Source organism: Arachis stenosperma, unplaced genomic scaffold (genome assembly GCF_014773155.1).
Source record: "Arachis stenosperma cultivar V10309 unplaced genomic scaffold, arast.V10309.gnm1.PFL2 arast.V10309.gnm1.Scaffold_100041, whole genome shotgun sequence".
In the NCBI taxonomy this organism is placed as follows: Eukaryota; Viridiplantae; Streptophyta; class Magnoliopsida; order Fabales; family Fabaceae; genus Arachis; species Arachis stenosperma.
In genome coordinates this window covers 268,304-284,077 of record NW_026651374.1, presented here as the reverse complement: position 1 = coordinate 284,077, position 15,774 = coordinate 268,304, and the positions used below count along the sequence as shown (strand labels likewise).

The 15,774-nt window shown below is 42.6% G+C and overlaps 2 pseudogenes; one reads left to right on the top strand and one right to left on the bottom strand.

The window, feature by feature from the left end:
* Nucleotides 1–4,001: 4,001 nt before the first annotated feature.
* LOC130960029 (putative ATP synthase protein YMF19) lies at nucleotides 4,002–7,676 on the top strand (annotated as a pseudogene).
* Nucleotides 7,677–9,629: 1,953 nt separating this feature from the next.
* On the bottom strand, nucleotides 9,630–11,019 carry LOC130960028 (pyruvate decarboxylase 2-like; annotated as a pseudogene).
* Nucleotides 11,020–15,774: the final 4,755 nt, after the last annotated feature.

Here is a 15,774-nt window from a genome sequence, read left to right as displayed (position 1 = left end):
TCAATTGGATCTCTTAGCCGTAAACATCTTCTCTTAGAAGAAATTCCTCAGTCTTCCCTACTGTTCCTGTGAGGAGGCGGTAGTTGGATGAGATTTTATAGTATCTTATCGGACAATGGAGATGATTTGATTCTATGGCATTTCGTCCTTCGTAGCTGATTCAATAGCAATAGTCAGTTTCACGGATCAAGTAGAATCTTATCTTTTCAATGGTATATCCTCAGATAGAAGAAGGAAAGGATTACCTTCAACGGCATTTACTCATCAGTAGCGATCAGATGAAACTCTTTCCTCACTAACTTACTACAGAGCCAGATAAGATACGGATATGGTAGATCTGGGGATTGGCAGTGAATCCATGGGAGGAGATTTCCGGCGAATAGGTCCTAAGCCGCGCCCAGGCTTATTGGATTGATTTCAAGTTAAGTTTTTTGGATGTTGGAATGGATGAAACGGAGGGGAATAGGCTGAGAAGCCAAATTAACTAATGAAGAAGAAGAGTGAAGCTAGAATTCTTGCCTGCTGCTCAATCTACCGAAGGTAATAATACAAAAAAAGACTTCTGAAAGGGAGGATTCTCCGTCAGGAACGGTTAATATAGGAGCGAAATCCGAAATAGCTATCTTTCGTTCTCTTGTTCGCTAGAGGCTCTAAAAGGCCAATCTGCAATATGATGCCAGAAAAAGCAGTTTTCAACTATTGAGATCGATGTCCGCTCCTAGAAGTAGAGCTCAAACCTAACTCTATCAAGTCAGTTATAAATTCCTCTTCTTTCCAGTCGAGCATCTTCAAACTTACTGCAGGATTGGATTATCTTCTACGGCTGCTACTTCGCTTCGTCCTTAAGGCCAAGCTTAAAAGTGGCTTTCTTCTTTCAAACTTAGAGTTAGGCGCGTAAGGAAGTCCATCAACAGAATATAAGGCTTACAGGTCGACTAAAGTTAATAAAGACATGAGTCTTCTTCCATACTCCATATACAGCTTATGGCTCTACTGAAAGACTGAAAAGTCCATTACTTCATATATATATGGCTTACGGGTGAATCTACTAGAAGAGCTCAATTGCTATCTTTTTGGCTGTTGTGCGCGATAGGTCATTCTAAGGCTTCATTTATTCTAGCAGCTAAAGCCCTACATCACAGATAGTACCATACAGCACAGAAGGAAAGCTTGGCATCTGATAGCGTTCGTGCCTTATCCCGTTGATGAACCCTGGTAACATACTGAGGCTATGACAGCCTCTGATCGGACTAGTCCCATTGAATCACATCCCAAGCCCATTTCATCTATTCCCGGGATTCCCTTCTATAGGCCTAGTCAGACAATATTAAGACTGACAGGATTTATAAAATAAGCTCGAGACATGCAAGTATAACAGGAAGTTATAAGCATTGGCGATCTGCAACTAATAAGGCTATTATCAGGCCTTTGATGGCTTCTCTTTCTCCGTAAACTGTAACATCAATTCTTACTTTCTTTTCGGATTGAAAGAACGTGATAAATGAAATTTCATCCTGTCGGGATTGTATCAACACAATCTAACTAACTTGTTTCTCAAGCTATAAGTCTTATATTTTTCTGGCTTCTGACTGATTAATGCTATAGTCTTCGGTAGCTCTGACTTAGACTTCTTTGCTCTTTCTTCCTTAGCAAAGAGGAACCCAAACCTATCTGAGGTCAAGCCCTGTAACTTCTAATCCTACTTCTCATACTACCTTAAGACTCAGGCTTGTACCTGCTAGCCCGTATACCTGAGAGGAGGAAGTCCGAGACTCTCCTTAGGATTTACCCGCTAACTAAATAGAATGAACTCTTCAGGACTGACGTGTAACTCTAAATCAAACAGAGTTGAGAAAAGAAGAGGCTTTCAGAGCCCATTGCTACTTCCGAAGTAACTTAGCCCGTTAAGATAGAGTTAGAGCCGGACAGAAGACGTAGCTACCAAGAGCCGGAGAGTCCCTGAGGAGAAGAGAGGACGCTTTCTCCGAGCCTATTGAGATGTTAGCTGCTAAAGGAGTTTACTAAGGCTGCAACTTCCTATGCTGCTGTAAGGCCTTGAAAAGAGTAAGAAGACGAATCTATGCATAATTAGGAATTTCAATTAGTCTTCCTCAGGCCTTGCCTCATAAGTAGCTTCTTCTTTTCTACGTAATTTCCTCAGTAATACTGACGGTGGAAGATAAGGCTTTCGGAATTGATTATTAGGGCGTGGTAATAGATTAAAGAGGTATTGGAAAATCTTACCACGGAAGGAAGAGATAAGGAATCCCTAGCTTTTGGAAGTGAAGAAGCGGATAAAGTAGAAGAAAATCTGCTACGGCAAAAGTCAGACTTATGGGGGAAAGGAGAGAATAGGCTTTCAGATAGGTTGCTTTTCCTTCTGACTGATTAATGCTTTCGTAAGTCAATAGAAAACGGATGCTAGCATGCTCAACCTTATCATTCACAGGACGGGATTCCTAAATCCATCTTACTTGTTGCTCGGGTTATGACTTAGACTTCATTCCTGATGCTGACTTCGTCATGCTCCAGCTTTCTAAGTCTGCTCCTTCGATTTATTTTATTAATGGCTCTAATTTCATGTTTGAGGAGTTCAGTGAGCAATCCAATTTTGGCAGTAAGACTATCAATATATCATGTCAACAAAAAAACTTAGAACTTCTCACCTCATTCTAAGGATGGGATTGCAACTAAAGAGAATGAGCTATCTCCAGATTATAGACCATTTCTCGCTTTCAGCTATCCTTTATAAAGTAGCATTTCTTTCCAGGCTTGCAACTCTCTTTCCCACCTTTTTAATAGATGCATTAAGGACTTATAGTTAGATATAGGATGCTAGCTGGTCTGTCCTCAGGGAGGGCTTGAACAAAAAGAACTATAGGATAGGTTTGAAACTAATGAGATCGAAGTTTGCACCTTTTCTTTCCTCAGTAAATTCCTAGGGGGAAGAGAGTAAGGAAAGCAAAACAGATAGGGATAGCTGAAAGCTAAACTAAAGTCTATTATTAAGTTGAAGTTATAGTGGAGTAAAGATAAGCCGTAGAATCGAAAGAATCGAAGAAGCTACTTGACCTTGCAGGGCTGACTATCATTCCAGATGGCGATAAAAAGGATAGTCTCAAGTCATGCCTCTGATCTCTATTCCAGCTTCTTATCTAGGCTTCCTTACCGGGTAATCTATTCCCATTCCCAGGGCAGATAAAAAAAAGTCAAGAAAGAAGTCTTAACGTGTTCGTGTCTTCCGAGGAATAGAAGATAAGATTCTCCTTTCCTGTATCTGCTAACTGATCAGTTGGCTCTGACTGCCTCTTCACTGACTATTCCCCGGGAAGTTAGGGACGAAGTAGCAGAAGTTGCAGCCGTAAAAGCCTTAGAAAGTAGTGCAAGGATTGACTGAAAACATCCTATATTGGAGTGGACTTAGGGCTTTCGGCGAATGAGGAAATATTGAGGTTTGACTTAGCCGTCAAGCTAGCTATTGAGCTATTCACGTATGACGCTCCATGGTAAGGTAATCCGATCCTTTATCAGCTAGAGGCAAAGCATCAGTAGAAAGAAGCAAATTAACTACTTCGCAGGAGAAGCCTGAAAATGGAGTCCTGGACTCTATAGTAGCTGATTTGAAGTATGTCATTTCCCTTCCTTCATCACATCTGAGAGTTAAGTCAGTCAGAATTGATGTTGTAGATTAAGACTGATCTGTAGACTGAGACGTCCGGATTTCAGTCTTTCTTTACTTATTCTAGGGCCAAGCCCAATATAACTAATATATCTATTTATATCTGCCTGTATATGAACCCCCCTGGTAAGATACTTATGAATCTCCTCAAAGGACTAAAGCTAAGCCAGCAGTTGCAGTTCTGTCTGACTATTCAGAAGCTGATGTCACTAGTCCCGCCTCTCTTGACTCATCTTTCTTGCTTTTTATGCTTTCGCCTGCTTTCTCTTCAAAGGAAGTAAGGAGTCTTAGTGCATTCGCGTCTCACATCATATGGAGATTCTCACATTCATCTCATCCAAAGCCGGTGAATCCATTCTTCAACCCGTTGATTCCTTTGATTGAGCAGCTGTCAAAAGGCATTCGCATCTTCTTTCAATTCAATCTTGAGAGATGAAACTTGGTGGTCCACTAGGGCTTACTAATTTTATTTACTTAGACGGGATCTACTGATAAAGAAGAAAGACCTCTTGAAGCCTTTGTGACCGATAAGACCGCGGTCACCGCACTCTCCATAGGGAAGTGTTGAGGTCGGATAAGTTTCTCTCCACCAAGTCCAATCTTTAGGAAAAGCGTATGAAAAAAAACCAAGAACCTAAACCATTAGAGGGCTCGGATCTCAATTGCCCAGTGATTCCATTCCATAACTTAAAAGGTAGGAAAGACAGTAGTTAGAAAGTAAAGCATTGATCCCTAGAAATTCAGGAGCAGCAAATCAGTCATAGGAAGAAGCCAAAGCGGAAATATGAAATGAAAGCTTTCGACTCCGCTGGATCTCGTATTGATTTCTTCCAAGTCTAAATTGCGTATATTAGAGGCGTCGATTCAATGGAAGTCTAATCCGCTACTTCTTCTGCTAAGCTAGGCAAAGGAGTAAGATAATGAAAGGAGGAGCTAAGTCATTCTACAAGCCGTGATGCTTTCATCTTTCTTAGTCTTTACACGACCTTACCTAGGAAAGGTTATTGAAAGCTAGGAGTCAGTTTGATATTCTAATAATCCCATCCCGATCCGCTGTGATTGAGTATAATGCATTGGCAAAGGCAGCTAGGTAAGAATAGCGCTTGAAGAGCTATAGACGTTATAGTATAGCCTACATGGTAGGATTAAGTGTTAGGCGGAAATCTCATATTCACAAAGAGTTAGGTCTCTATCCCTGAACAGACTGAGTTCAAGAAGTGAGAAAATTTCCCGCCGGCCCTCTTTTGAGGTCGAGACCAAGCAGGGGAAAGTGCCTTCTTATCTTGAGTAGTGGGGAAAAAGCTTACATTTGTTGAATTAGGGGCCTCTTGAACAGCCATTCACTTTCACTGGCTTATCTGCCCTTCTAACGGAAGAATCTCCTGGCCTTACTGGCATGACTGGAATTTTACTATCTGTCTGCACCTTAGTTTGGTACTAGTGGACTATTCAATTCTAACTGACCTGACATTTCGATCAAAGTTTCCTATAGTATGATCCTAGGGAACCCCTTTTTTACTAAAAAGAGGAAAGCATATGACGTAAAAGACAAGTCAAGCATAATCTAACTTTTGCTAAACGAGAGCTCCTATGTTCGGCTCTGTTCTTATTCTTGTTATCTTCCTTTTTTCTTTTTCACTTTCCTTCCACCAGATTGAAACTTACCTCTCACAATCCACTTAAGAAGGCAGTTAGAGGAACGACAAGATAGCAAGCGATATCGCTGTTCATAGTGAACAATCTATGCTTCTCTATCAACCTAGCCTGGAATTATTGCAGTGACTCTGTTCCGGTTCTATATGCCAGATCTCTCTATCTGCTTGGTTCATTGTAAAAAAAGCCTTTCCGAGTGAACTTCGCCCTTAACTTGAAGGCTAAGCAGCCTTTTTTTTCGCTTTGTCTTTTTCCTATCTTCTCTCTTCAATTGCCGAGACCCATACATACAAAGGTCTAGGTAGCTCATCTCCTTCTTCAACTCCATCCCCGTAAGCTGAAGGAAGGACGGATTAATTGAACTCAGTCTGACTTGTTCCCTGGGATTGGATGTCTTTTGCCAAGTGAATTAGAGAGGCGGATCCTCTTTGTACGCTATTTGCCTATCTTTCTTTTTGTGTGGGTGCCACAGAATGGGCGAACATCACCAGAGAGCAGGGCCAGATCTTGATGTAGATAGGAGTTTTCAAGCTGAGGGGGCTGACAATTCTGTTGGTGTGAAGTGAGCTCTAAGCCTATCACTATCAGCTCTTGGCTTATTCTAAGCTGTTACATTCATATGTAAGAGTTATAAACTTTTTGTAGTCCTTATGCTAATATTATTTATCTGAGCAAACTCAATTCTTGAAAGAAATTACATAGATAGAGCAGTACGCTCTGATCTTGACAGCTTTCATTTTCGATTGAAAAAGTGGCAGACCTAAACTCCAATAGTGCACCGAAATGGGGTCGGAGAGTCGGTAATCTTAGATTGGCTAAGATCGAATGGAACTGTCTTTGAGGAAAGAGAGATATAGAAAGTGTGCAGTGATTGAATTGTAGTCAGTCTTCACTTAACTCGACCGCCTTTCGACTCCCATGTTTTTCTTTGGTCAACAACAAAGCACATCTCCGTTTTGTTCTTCATTCACAACTCCTACAGGCTTGCTTTTAACCATACCTGGTTCAGTCTGTATGGAGGGAATTTCTTTTGTCTGAATCAATCATGCCTCAACTGGATCAATTCACTTATTTCACACAATTCTTCTGGTTCTGCCTTTTCCTCTTTACTTTCTATATTCCCATGTGCAATGATAGAGATGGAGTACTTAGGATCAGCATAATTCTAAAACAACGGAACCAACAGGTTTCAAACCAGGGAACAAAATCCGGAGCAACGACCCAGTTTTGGAAGATATCTTGAGAAAAGGTTTTAGCACCGGTGGATCCTATATGTACTCTAGTTTATTCGAAGTATCCCAATGGTGTAACGCCGTCGACTTAAAGGGAAAAAGGAGGAAAATAACTTATATCTCTTGTGTCGGAGAAATAAGTGGCTCACGAGGAATGGAAAGAAACATATTCTATTTGATCTCGAAGTCCTCATATGGCGCTTCTTCTTCCAATCCTGGATGGAGGATCACTTGTAGGAATGACATAATGCTAATCCATGTTCCACACGGCCAAGGAAGAATCAAAAAATAAGAAGGTTATCGAGATTCTCAATCGCTCTTTTAGTAGATAGTGGGAAATGGGGCTCCCAGGCCCCCCATGCTGCCAGACTTGAATGAGCCCTTGCTCCCCGATTTGAACCAACCGCTCGAACCACCAGAGGAACCCTATCAACCAATCTTTCCTCTGGTTGGAAGTCTTTCCGGGGAAGACCAACGAGCAGTTGACCGCCTAATTTCACTAGAAAATCTCCTTGTCGTAAAGGCGACGCACATGTTGCGTTCGCTTCATTACGCCCATCGATTCTGATGTTAAGTTTGTGCTATCGGCTTTTCTAGTTGATTATCCATCTAGTGATGCCTACCAAAGCCTACTCCCACACTTTCTTCCTATGGAACCCCCATCCCCTATCTTTCTACAATTCTGAGAGGATTGGGAAGCCTTTATAACACCAACATCCACAGATTTCCTTTCAAATAGAATATTTTTTTGGGGGGTTCCTTAAGGGAGGGGGCAGGGCTTTAGAGGAGGAGTGAGGACCCGACTAATGGGAATCAAGACCCCTATCTCATAGGGGACCCTCTTGGAAAAATCTTTCTTTCTTGATGAATGATATGGTTTTCCATAAATCGATATGAATGGAGGATGCCTCTTGAACTTCTTAATCCAAGTTCCAGTGGTGGGCAGTCGGTGCGCTCTTTCTTGATTAACTTGGGTAAAAATGTCCGGATGAACTACATATGGTCTGATACCTATCTTCTTGTTGAGTTGGAGTGGTAGGTTATGTAGGCGCTCGAAATTGCTTCTCACTAGACAAGATGGTACAGCAATGAGGGTTCGACCCATTTCTATTTCCGGCAAAAAAAAAGAAAGTTGCAGACCTGCTTACATTATACATTTTATTTTTTTTTAGAGTGAAGTGAGCTCATTCAGACAGGGAGGGCGCACGAACGGAAGATAAAACTGTCTTAATTAAACCCTTAGGAGAGTGCAGTGAACAAGCAAGGATACAGAATGAGATAAGACAGTTACCGAACAATAAACCTTATATGAAGTACTGAATGAGTACTAAGAGTGAGACAGAAACCTATCAAGTTACCCACTTCCATCAGAAAATCTACGGTGTGGTGTAGTGTAGCAATGCATTGGAAGTATGGGTACTCTAATCCCAAGGGCAATCTTCGTGAGCTTGTTATTGTAGGGATTCCAATTTGGACTCCATCTCTGAGTAGCAATACAGTGCCCAGCAACAACCCATGGACCATCGTTAAGTATCTTTTGACGCAGTTGTTTTTCCTCTGTTCTAATAACATAATAACATAGTAGTTTAAAGGAAGATCCATAAGCTCGAAATCTGGTGCACCCCAAAGCCATAATCGTCTATCTTTCAGCTCATAAAGATAGAATCGTCTACCTAGTGGTTTAATGACAATGGCATCCTAGGCATATTTGCTTCCATCTTTCATCTGGAATATCAATTCTGGGCTGCTTCTCTATTCTTTTCTTTTGTTTCTCTGTATATACTGGAGCCATAGCCTTCTCTTCTTCCAACCAGTTGAAGTCTTTGTCAACTTCCATTGGTTCATGCCCCAGAAGTGAAGCACGATATGAGATTTGCGTTGGCTTACCCTTCTCATAGGGCTTTATGTTCTGCTGCCTGAGTTTTCTCTTGACTGTTCTCACTTGTATTCTCCTCATTCACCGTACTCTGTTCTTTCATAGGAGTGGTCGTTGGTTTCAGAGGCACTCGAGAGCTTCTCTCACTAACTTTCTCTCTCCCTTGGTGGATTCTTATTCATTTCTTCTTTTTATGAACAATCACCGCCGTTGGAATTGTTTATAACCAAACAGCTTCATTGTTGCTGTCAGCTTGCCAAACCAGACACGTAGAGATTGCTTCAGCCCGTACAATGACTTTCGCAGCTTACAAACTAGATTTCCACTCATGGATTCATATCCAGCTCCAGGTGGCAGATCCATATACACTTCCTTCTCCAGGTCTCCGTTGAGAAAAGCATTCAGAACATCTGGCTGCATTAGAGGCCAGCTTCAATTCACAGCTAGGGGAGCAGTATTCGAAAGGTATTAATCTTTTCTACCGGTGCGAATGTCTCATCATAGTCTTCACCGTACTTCTGGGTGTAGCCCTTAGCAACTAACCGGGCCTTATATTTAACTGAGTACCATTTGATGAGTAACTGAGAACAAGGGGGAGGGATGTAGGGTACCCTAAAAGTCTTTCCTCTCGCTTCGCTCGAGACCTAAAGCCCTTCGCCACTGCTTTGTTTTTAATATAGTTGCAAGTGAGTCGACGGATAGGGAAAATTCTATTACACTGGCGATATCATTAGTATTCCCTGTCTGTAAGGAAAGCAAAGAAAAGGTCACAGTACCTCGCTCTTCTCTCTATCATAGAAAGAAAGATCTCCCCAGGTAATGAGAAGCCCTAAGTAAGTAGCTGTCTAAGAAGAGTAGGAACCCTCAGGATTAGAATAAAAGGGAGTGAGCTTAATCCTCAAGCAAGAGGTCTCGGATCCAACTCGTGAGAATGGAGGTGAAGCTTGAAAGCTGAAGCAAGGCTTCCTTGCCCGTAGCTTCGCCCGTATCCCAATCAATCCAACCGATCCTGATGCTGAATTTCCTCAATTCCATCGCTCCCTTCCTTCTCCTTCGATCAAAGCTATACCTGTTCCGTCGGTGAAAAGACTACCATTACCCTAGCCTAGCTACAAGCTTTTCAAGTTGTGGGTTAAATGGTGCAAGTTTACTGAGGATTGGGAGGACGGCTATTAGCAGCAGAGACCCTTTAGCCCCATTCAAGCAACTCTTTGCTCGTATTGAACTATCACCTCAATGAAGCATAAGCAGTCCTTCTTAGGTCCTGTTGCAGTTTCAATTGCTTCAATTTCGCTCCTCTTCACAGAACACCTTGGCAGTCCAGCATTTGCCTTCCCCGTTGTGGATTGCGTCAACCAACCCAGTGTAATTAAAGTTCTTGATCACATTGTATGGCCCATCATGGATTGATTTCAACTTCCATGGTGTATCCACCATTGTTTATCAGGATTTTCAATTCCTCTGTCCACATCGCAGCATTGTGGATACATCCCGAGCATTCACCTGGAAACTTCCAGCGCCTATGCAAGCAATCACTCGCTTCTCAGGAAAAGCCAGTGCATAACCAAGTGTTGCACCAACAGACCATCCGATTGATCCATATTGCATTTGGAACTCATACCCACAACTCTTTGGCAGCTTCAGCTTCTGGCAGTTAAACCATGAATACCCTGTCTCAGCAATTACAGCGGATTCACTAGACAGCATTTTTTGTATATGTTGAAACAGAACATTAACCCTCAAAGGTTGGTTCCTTAGGTGCAGCCTTCAATGGTTGGCCCTTCAGGAACATATATCCTGTGGTAGTTTTCGTAAGAAGGAAGTTTCGTTATGCTTGAGTCGCTTAGCTAGCGCCCCTAGGAAATACCTCATCAGCACACACCCAAAAGCGGGGCCATTACCAATCACAACTCGTTCGGGCTTCACAATGATCGCTTTGTCTTTCTTGAGAAGTGAATACCCCACAGAGCAGTAATCATTGAAGATAGGTCTGGCGAACAAGTATGCATCAGCAGATTCCACAATTTCGGCACAGAAAGCAGTACTCACAGCACCCCTGTAAGTTCCAATGAAGTGGGGATGGTTGGTGCTCCGGAACAAGTCCTTTAGCTGATGGCATCAGAGCCAGTGCATAACCAGAAGCATCAGCTAGTTCCATAAGGGTCTGATGATCTGTTAAGATGTGATCAACCCCAACCAAAGGAGATTCACTAGACTCGGCCAGGGATGAAGGTAAAGCCTGGACAATTCAACCACCCAGTCATATACCTGAAACATGACACAAAACCTAAAAGAAAGTAAGTAGACAAGTCTACTTTAGGAGTGTACCATGTTCGGCAATAAACTGGAGGGTCTATGAAAGCCTCCAAGCTAACTGCTTGGTCAAGTGCGACAGCACAATACCAGTGCGGGTACTTCAGATACTGCCTCATCCACCCTTGGTACAGAGACCATTCTAAGAAGTCTCCCCACCAATAGGGTATGGGCAATCTTTCATTTGTTGAAAGAATGCCGAACGGGAACGCTGAGAAAAAGCTCTTTGCATACGCCTTCTTCCTCCCCTACTTCTCTTTCTCCAATAGACCCTTTTCCTCACTGACTAGGGATGAATCTCTAGACAAAAAGCTGTTCTATAAAACACTGCTGCCACTTCCTTTTCTACCGGCTTCCTTCAGTTCTAAAGTCAATCAAGAGGCGTTGAGTGAAGAACAGTTAAGTAGTGAATTCCCTTATTTCCCGCTTGTTAGCAACTTCAGTCTCAGTTCTAATATCAACCTGAGTAGGATGAATATTCATATCTGGTTTGGAAGTTTTATCTAGTAGCTCACTGTAGCTGTAGGAGCGGGCCAACGAAGCTCTGTCTCAAAGAAAGGAAGTAGCGCAGAAAGCTCAAATAAAGGAGGGGAAAGCTTTCTATCGCTTTACATCTATCATAGATAGGAGATCCATGAATCTATGTAAAGCTCAGTACTGAGTTCAAGGGATGATGGAATTTTATAAGACGGAGCCCTTCCACATGAGATGATGTAGACTTCAAATAAAGTCAATACAGTCTTTCGGACACTTTCATTAAAGTGAGACCTTGGAGGGGCTAGGCGTAAAAAGCTTACAGAGTGAGGGATTTGCATTTCCTTTTGTTATGAGGTTCTTGGTAGAGAGTTACCGCTAGGTGAAGATAAGGATCGCGCTTTCCTAACTCCTTCTTAGGATGATCTTTCTACTTTCTCGAGTTGAAGTTCGATTTAGGAAAGCCTAGCCTGTTAATAGAGCTTCCCTATGGAAGGAAGATAGTGAAAGGCAACATAAATAGAGCATGGAATCCCTTTTTCTATGGTTTCCTGCTATCGAAAGATGTAGTGTAGTGAATTCACTTTCTAAAGGGAGTAAGTTAATTGATCCTGACTTTGTATTAGCTTGCTATTCCGATCGCCTTATAGAACTTAGGAACTCCTCCACTCCAGATAGACTGAATTTCTTTCTTGATTGGTCCTATTTTATTTGCCTATGCCATGACTTATCTTATAGGCTGCCAGAAATGTGGTTTTAGACTCTAGACTTTCTAAGTAAGAGCCAAGGCCAATAGAATGGATGACAGATAACAGAGGAAAGAGATGTAGGAATCAAACGGATACTGTACTCTAGAGGAAGGTTTGTCAGTATCTATCCTTACTTTTTTGAGATTCGGAAATTAAGACAAGTCTCCTCTCATTTGCCTTTATTATATGCCTGGACAACCTCTAGAACCCCAGGACTAGAAGCAATGGCTTCCGATTAGAGCAAATGCCCCAAAAGCATACTAGCCATTGATGTAAGAAATCATGTAACTACCTTGCCTGAAATTCGAAAATAGATCTTAACTCGATCTAGGCTTTCTTAAGAAAGTAAACTGCTGGGGCTAGACAGAAAAGGAAAAGCCATTCTTCTTAGAAGCATGACCAGGGCTTTAGATCGTCGCAGAATAACTTCGGGGTATAAGTAAGAAGTCGAAAAGAGCCATGAGCTATTACATGGATGAAGGGTTGTCTCATGTCAAAAGAAGTGAGCTCATTCAGACAGGGAGGCTTAACATTGAAAGCGGATATTTCTTTCGTTACGCGGACTCGATTAGTCCGTTTTTCTAAGAGCATGTGCTATGCTAATCTATATGCTAGCTAAGTCGGAAGTCATTAATGTAATGAGTGGCTAAGTGCGCGATGTGGCAAAGCAGCTACGTGAAGAGCATTTATACAGGCGTGTACACCGGATCTAAGGATGCCCAGCCCAGGTCAATTGAATGTGCTGATAATGAATTGACATGGTGAATTCTGTGGTTTCTGCCAGTTTTTAGTTTTTATATCATTATAGTACTTGGGTTTATATTATCTACTTGGCATAGAGCCTAAACCTGTTTTCTATTTACTTTAGTGAGGGAAGCCGTAACTCGATGTCCTGACTGTGCCAAGCGTCTAATGTAAGGTAGTCCACTCGATCGAAGGCTTCTAATGCGGGTGATTGAAGAGGCAATTGCTGTTTTCTTTTTTTTTGCTGCTAATGCTTCTCTTCTGATAGAGCCTTTTAGTGGTTGCTTATGTAGTTTCTGTCCTTTTAGATCAGGTGAAAAGCTTAGCGGGGATGAATTGTTATCTTTATTGAGTTCTGTTATCTCCTGGGGTAAGTCAGGACTATAGTAAGAGTAGGGGCGTACCGATGCTTGAGTTAATCGATGAGCTAAGGCTGCTTAGACTTTTAGAGTTTATCACTGACTAAGATATTGATGTTGCTGATTTCATCCCGAGTTGAAGAGTGAAGTAGCCACGGGCTAATTAACATTTCATATTGAAGGCTGTTCTAGGAGCAACAGAGCTAAACCCCAACATCCCTATAGGGGGTTTAAGAAACATTTAATCATGGTATAGGCTGCTTGAGAAGAGGCTCCATATGAAGGAGAGTAGTCGATCACCAACCCAACTCTTCGCCCCAACCGGGCATGGCAAAAGGCTCTCTCTTAACTAGATGAAAGTGCCAGCAAATTACTTATTATATATAGTAATTATGAGTAATAATAGCGACAATCATTTATTGGCGGCTAAACTGTTTGTATCAAATAAGCTTCCCCGGGATGCGCTTTGGCTCCAGACTTCGGTCTTGGAAAGACCTTGCTTAGCTCGGGCTTTAGCGACATCAAAGGAACGAAGGTTAGAGGCGACCGAAGGAAGCTCTTTAACTTTAAATACGGGCGTGGCGGCCTAATACAAGGAGCAAGAGTCCTTTTCCCCATCCTCTTCTAACTTCACCACTAACTAGTTAAATGAAAAAGCGCGATTTCACACGATTCTTATCTTATTTTCTTACTTACTTTCCATTCCAACGGGTAAAGAGGGCTTTAGCGGCTGCTTTGGTAGCTGTAGCTAGGTTTCTACATGCGGTAGCTCCGCTGAGTTAGATATGGTTGACTGAAAGTCGAGTGATACGTGGAGGAAAGCAGTGTGATCGAATGACAAGGAGGTGCGAAGCGATGACTTAATCACATCCATTGAGAAAGTTCCACTGTGCTAAGTCCCGGGATAATTTGTTGAAAGCTTCAATCCCTGTAATTGAGCTCTTTTGCCCTTTTTTTTCTTTGTTTGAGAGTACGGACGGAAATCAGGTGGAACTAGCACGTTCTGGAGAGTGAGACTGAACTCTCTTTCGAGAAGACAAAAATCTCCATGCCTACGAGGAGAGGGTCTTTTTTTAGTAAGGGAGATACCTTCTGTCTCCTGGTGAAAGGCCAAGGAAGATCGGATACTTTTCTTTTGATAAAACCCTATGGCACGGCCGAAGATAGAAGTTATTATTCTTTCCCCGCCCACTTTTTTGTTCGTAACGAGGGAGAGATAGAATGGAGTTATGAAATCTCTTTATTCTTGCGTTGAGTTAAGAGCGGATTTCGCCGAGGTAAGTGATTCTTATAAATGCGAGTTTACAAATCAGGAACAGGATGAGGCGGTAGTCCTTTCCGCTCAGTCCTTCCTGCTGCAGTTAAGTGTGCTTTTATCAGTCAGTCCTTACCGAAGTCCTGTCTGCAGTAGTTGGCCTTGACACCTTAAGATCAAGGAACCCCCGAACACGGAAACGAGGCACCAGCAGCCCTTTCATTACTTGGGCGTGTAGGTTAGCCTAAAAAAGCTCCATGCTATGCTGCCCCGAAGACCCCTATTCTTGGTACTCATTCTTCACTTCAAGCCTGCTAGAGATAATGCATCAAAGAAGTTTCTCGGCTAATCTAATAAGCCATTAAAGCCCCTCAGAATTCTTCTTCTTATCAGATCCGCGCGACGGCTTCAAGAAAGATTGTGCATCGGCCTGGAAAACCAAGCATCCAGGGCAAGAGGTATTCTTTCACCTGCCAGGCAAGCTGCGATCACACTAGAGGTTCCCGAAAACATTGGATTCTTTATCCAAACTGGAACTATCTTGGAAGGAAGCCTGCAGGCTTCTTAACTTAGACACGGGTGCACTTATCGAACAAGAGGGTTATTCTCTTGGAGCGGAGAAAAACTGCGCTTGCTTCATTTCCTTACTTTTTCCTTGCCTTGTTTACGTACTGTAAAACGTCTTCTTCATTCTATCTCAGTACGTCCCCAACGGAAGCAGTCACATTCAGCGAACCTCAAACGTATGGAGCTGGTACCATAGGCACTTCGTCGGCTTGCTCTCCTCCTCTAAAGGGTTGCTTCCGTTCGGCGTTCGGAACATGGCACTATTGGTTTAGAACTAGAAGGAGAGCTGTGCTGGCGGCATTTTCCATACACAGCACCTAGTGCCCGCCCGTAACGTCCTCTCCGGATGCATCTACTTTTCCTAGTAGACGTCTAATCCCATGTGCTGCTTACCGATCCTGTAGATCGATAACGACTATCGGCTTAGTACTGGAACGCAGTAGCTAAACAGGTAGCCTGGTTCATCCCTTTCACTAACTTGGGCCCCAGAAGAGTGGCTACCACCAGGAGCGGGCTGCCGAGCCGCCGAACATAACCACGCATGCGCGTAAGCAGAGGTTTCCGATTCAGCTAGCTACTTAGGATGAATCACACAGAGGCGATATCGAACGCTATTTATGATAGATAAATGACCCACAGGCTATTATTTATAATATATATTATAAATATTAACTTATTTTGAGACCGTGTATAGGTTGACCATCGAATGGAAGGAGACATACCGCCCGTCTTTTTATCTCATAGCGCCGATCCCCTTATCTATCTTTGCCGATATCGACTTGTCTTTTTCTTCTACTAAAAGCCGCTCCCTCGGTTCACGTCAAAGCCCGGAGTGGATTCTTCTCCGCCGTATAGCTTCCGTCCTACAGCGGT